Below are 5,730 nucleotides of genomic sequence, written 5' to 3' on the forward strand. Positions count from 1 at the left end.
AGCATGCATTGCCCATCACATGACTCCATAATTACTTTGATGTTTTACATGCCAAAAGAAATCCATTTAGCATTGCCAAGCTAACATTTATATAGTACACCAACTATCATAGTCCTTTTATCATAATCATTATCGAGCTCAGCATAATCAATGTAAATCTCATTTACATTCACCCACATTGTATAATTTCTCTAAATATATATAGAGAACCATGAAATTCATCCCAAACTAAAACATCAATCTATGATATGGCAATCCATACATTTATAAAGATCCAACTCCATTACCCATCTTATTTTTGCATTCATTTCCCATTCCTTTCTTAAAATTTATCACAAAAACAAAAGTGGGTCATTCACAAAAGTAAGCCAAGAAACTCATACACATGGAAAAAAAAAAAAAAAAGGCCCTGGACATCTCACATATACTAATTAGTAATTACATAGTGGGGTTCATACAAAACCTTGCCTTTGAAAATATTCAGCAAAGAGAAACCAAGGGTGGAAAGGGGCACAACCATCATCACGCAAATTATTAAACCAAAATCATAATAGAATTCATTTGGCACTCTGACCCAAACTCAAGACAATCAACTTGCATGAGCAGGAAAAAAAAATTGATTATCCATGAGATAGAATTGATACTTGAGTTATTAGGGCCTCTATTGGGCTTCAAAGAGACTGATAGAGAACATGTAGGGGAAAGAGAGAGAACAAATTAAGAAATTAGCCTTGATTTTCCGCATAAACATTCACTTCTGCCCATGATTTTCCACATAAAGTTTGAGTGAATCGGGGAAGTCATGTCAAAGCATGGTGATATAGGAGTAGATTTGTTCATTCACCGCATTTATTTCTGCTCTCTCCCTCCCTCCCTCACTCTCCTTATACCTTTCTTTGTTTCTTTCCCTCACTGATATCTCTCGTTCTCTAGCCAAGACCAGCACCTTGTTTAGCCTCTCAAGATGCGTTTAATTACACCACAAAGAAAGAGGCCAAAACTCTCCTTTTTTATATATTGTAAGAAGGTAGCTTCACTAATCCCATATGGTTGCCCAAACTTACACCCTGTTACTTCGGGCTCGTTTGGTTTAGAGGTATTTCAATTTTCATAACTCAAACTCAAAATTCATAACTCAAACTCAAAACTCACTACTCAAACCTCACCTTCACTCAAAAATTACAAAAGAGCTGTTTGGACTCATAACTCAACTACATATCCTTACAACATTTTTCCAAAACCGTGGACCCCACCCCTTGACACAACCCATTGTTACTCCTGTTGCTACCCGTGTCCCACTAACAAAAAAATCTTCCCCTTTACTTCTCCTTCACATCCTCTCCCCTTTCATTTCTCTAACTTCCCTTTTTTCTACCAAATTTTGTTGTCTATCTCTCTTTCTTCCCCTTCGGTACCCATAGATGTTCATTTCAAAACCCATAAATACCTAAACCTCCAAACCGGCTAGGAATCAGCCCCAGTCGTCGGAGACGCCGCCCAAAACCTCTGGAGATACCACCAAAATCCAACACAGAATCCGCTCATCCTCCTTCCTAAAGATCTTGCCGACCGTTGTGCTCATCATGAGCCTTTGCTTCATCGGCTTCGTCACTGCGCTCCACGTCTTCAGCAAGCTCTACCGCCGATCCGCCGCCGCCGCTGCTTAATTTTATGCTCTCGGTTTCGAATTCGGAGCTCTTTGATCGCTGTTCTAGATTCACACTAATCTTCGATTCTTTGACTCGGTAACTGAACGCTTCATTTTCCTTTTCCCTTTTTTTTTGGCTGTACTTTCTTCATTTTTGTTAATTTCAGATTCTTCGGGTTTTATTAACTTTGAAAAAAGCCTTGCTTGAGTTTCGATCATTTGGTTTTATTTACTCAAATTTGCTTGGATTTTACATTTGCCGATTGCATAATTTCTTTTATTCAAAAAATTTTGATCTTGCCAATGAGATACAGAGAACTTTGCAAATTCGGTGGAGAGTAGTCTTTGGTTGCTGGGTTTCATTCTTCACAGTTGCTGGGTTTTTGAAGAAATGTTGGTTTGTTGATGGTGACGACTTATGGTTGCTCGTGGTGGTTGCTTGTTATGGTAATGACTGGCGTGGTGGCGGCGGCGGCTTGTGGAGGAGCAATGAAGGGCAGTAAGAAGAGAGAGCTCTGGGTAAAAGAAAACAAGAATGAAAAAGGAGAAGAGACAGAGAAGAACCAGTTGGAGAGAGAGAGAGTTACTTGATGGGACAAGTTATACGGGTGGGCTCCATGAGCTCAAGAATTTTACGGAATTGCCATTGAGTTATGTAACTCAGAAACTGAAAACACCAATTTGGTGTTTCCAGTTTTTTGCACTGTAGCTTAACTCAAACTGAGTTTGAGTTATGAAAACTGGGAGAAGAAATCAAGCCAAACACTCCAGTATTCAGTGGGTCCCACATAATTCTAAGTTTGAGTGATGAGAACTCAGTTTGAGTGATGAAAACAGGCTAATCCAAAAGGGCCCTTCATATTGTATGAGAGCTTCCATGAGTAATGGTCCAGAATATCCAGTCAAATGTTTTGGCATAAATGAAAGACCTAAATGCCCTAAACGGGTTCCATCTACTAGTGAATCATGCACTATTATTTCTAGGCATATTGGCACAATACATTCCCGTCTTTGCCAGCAACACGCACATTAGTAAAGTCTTCAATCCTAACTGAATTGATCTGTGCACAATAGCAAACATTGGAAGTTTAAGTCACTAGACTTTAACATAATGGATAATGTGAAAAGTATAGATCCTTATCCCATGAATATTCACCAACAATCATGCCATCAAATGTCTTTACACCAAAGAAGAATCAATCGCCTTTGCTTCGTACAAGAGAACAGGAATTGAAGTAAGACACCTTACATATTAAAGCAGCTGTTGATTTCCATCCTCAAGATGTATAACCTCAGTTTCTAAAATGACATGCCAAATAACATCCATATCATCCTTTTGAAGGATGCCAGGAGGGGTCAAGAGGACCAATTACCCTGGTCATCCATTTTGAGCCAACTAGCGCAGAACAAGCAGTCGATCAATAATGCTGCCCTTACCACTTCTCATTGCTATCTCATCATAAGTGGGATTTGTGGGACAAAAGAAGAGTCCCACTTGCATTTGGACTAAGAAAGTATGGAAACACCGGCAAAATTAACAGCATTGCAGCAGAGACATGATCAAGACCACCCCACATATAGCAAATAAAAAGTGTAATGGTTCTGTCAATCAAGGCTTTTTTTTATTTTTATTTTTTATTTTATTTTTTTATTTTATAAGTAATAAAAATATATTAATAAGAAGACGGGGGTCACCTAAGTATACAGGAAGTATACATCAGGGACAAAAACAAATTAAGTGCATAAAGTACAAAAGTCCACAAAACCATGGACTGAAGAAAAAGAACGAAAACTTGACACTGCAACCCAATCCAGAAGAGTCTTAAGTAAGAATAGTTTAAGATCTGAAACTGATCTCTCTAAATCCTCAAAATGCTGGTTATTTCTCTCATGCCAAATGCACCACATCAAACAATGAGGCACAACCATCCAAATAGCAGCATTCTGATGCCTTCCAAACTTTCCTTGCCAACAAGTCAACAACTCCACCACTATTTTCGGCATAACCCAATGAATGCCAAACAAAGTAAACACCCTCCACCTTATTCTTACAAAGGCAGTACCATTTGAGCTACAGGTCACTGTTAGAATGTGCATGATTTTATTAAGAGGAATTTACTGTATTTACAGATTTTCATTGATTATAGTAAAATTTAAAAGCAGAAGACCTACACCAGTCACATTTAGGTAACAATTAATGGAAGTTAGGAAGCACAGGGACAAACAGAAATACATAGAAAAATTAACAACCCCCATCCCAGGGGTCATAAAGAGTTCCACAAGCTTCTAAACTCATCAGTACATGAGCTATGATTGTACCATGAGCCCATTTGTACCTGTTCAACATACAACATAAAATGTGATTAAAAAAAAAAACAAAAAAAAAACATACAACATAAAATACAATTAGGGTTCATGACTAAAAAATGTATATAGTTGAGCAAAATCAGCCTCGAGATCTACTTCGATTAGCAAAGCATCTCATGAATGTCACTGGTATATATCTCCAAAACCTAAAGTCACCAAAACCATTGCCAATAAAATCAACCTACTCTTTTGGGGCATGAATCAGAGAAATTATTTGAGACTGTTCAAATAGGCACAAGTTAACTAAACAGTATTTCCATTCCCCAGCAATTGTGATTATGTATTTTCAGATTATTGGGAGCAGTGTGGGATTTATAGTTGGCAAATTATAGCCTTTATTTTAATAAAGTGAAAGCTAATATCCATAGTATATAAATACTCTTTTCTTTTTCTCTTTTTCTTTTAATAAAGTGAAAGCTAATATCCACCGTATATAAATACTTGTATGTGTATATATATATATATATATAGAGAGAGAGAGAGAGAGAGAGAGAGAGAGAGAGAGATAGATAATTGACGACCAAGAAAATAATAATGTATAAGTCATGACCAAGTGAAGAACATTTGAGATGTTATCTAGCATTGCTGCAATCAAGGGAGAGAAAGAGACCCTTTAGACAAAATAGTTTCTACTTTAACGGCCTATTTGGATGGAGGGGTGAAAGAGGGGGAGTAAAGGGGACTAGAGTAGTGTTGACTAAAAATAAGCTAATTTTGTGCTAAATCTACTCTACTCTACTCTCCCTTTCTCCTCCTTAATCCAAACGGACCATAAGAAGAAAAAGTCCATGAAAAAATGAAGTTCTCATTTCTCAGAAAGCAGATATGTAGGAAAGCAATACCTGCTAATGCAAGAAAAATGCTTTAAAAAGTAGCTAGAACAACTCATACTAGAATATCATTCTCAACTTATAAGTAATAAAATTTATTCAAAATGAAATCAGCAAGTACACAAAAAGTATACTGTCGATGGTAAGAGATTCATGTGCCATGTAGGATATCCTACAACCAAATTCAAGTAAATAAATTCCACTTTCTCCTGTGGTAGATAATATAAAAGGCATATTCACCAATATAATGATCACCAACTGTTGGCTTTAAATTCACATCTCTAAATAACTTGAGAAAAGTAGATTTTCATATGTAAGAATCATGCATGTGCCTATTAGTGTATTAGTGTTTTTTATTCTCAAATTCATAAAATGGATACAAAAAATGGAAATGAAAAAAAGAGTTTTTTTGAAGGAATTAAATAGTTTTCGTGGTTTTCATTTACGTTTTTGGTGCACTCGGCACGTCCAAAAATATCAAAGTGCTTATTCGAATTGAGTCAATGCCTTACTATCACCAAAATGCATTGAACAATCATCTAAGAACGTGTCCTATAAATTGCGTTTTGCAATTGGCATTTCAATATCCATTAATTTTTGTCGGGATTCAGTAACCCTTGTTAATTCTGAAGCTACCTTAGTTATATTAACTTTGTAACACAATAGGAGCATATTATGGTTTTATGGTGTTATTTATTTATTTATTTTTGATGAATGTTTTATGGTGTTATATAATTCAAAAGAAAATGAGGAGAAAAATATACATTAATTATCCATATACAACATAAGGAAATGGATCTTGTAACTTAAATTCCTGTGTCATTGAAATACCAACACCAGCACACGACTAGGCCACATCTGTATTACAAAACTTCAAAAGCCCAT

General features: G+C 36.3%; 1 long non-coding RNA gene across 1 annotated transcript; it reads left to right on the forward strand.

Annotated features, from left to right (window-relative positions):
- Window positions 1–1,338: 1,338 nt before the first annotated feature.
- LOC136067836 (uncharacterized) lies at window positions 1,339–2,604 on the forward strand. The gene is made up of 2 exons (XR_010629249.1): window positions 1,339–1,745; window positions 1,963–2,604. It is a non-coding gene; the product is annotated as an uncharacterized LOC136067836 (long non-coding RNA).
- Window positions 2,605–5,730: the final 3,126 nt, after the last annotated feature.

Source organism: Quercus suber, unplaced genomic scaffold, assembly GCF_002906115.3.
Source record: "Quercus suber isolate HL8 unplaced genomic scaffold, Cork oak 2.0 scaffold_87, whole genome shotgun sequence".
Classification (NCBI taxonomy): domain Eukaryota; kingdom Viridiplantae; phylum Streptophyta; class Magnoliopsida; order Fagales; family Fagaceae; genus Quercus; species Quercus suber.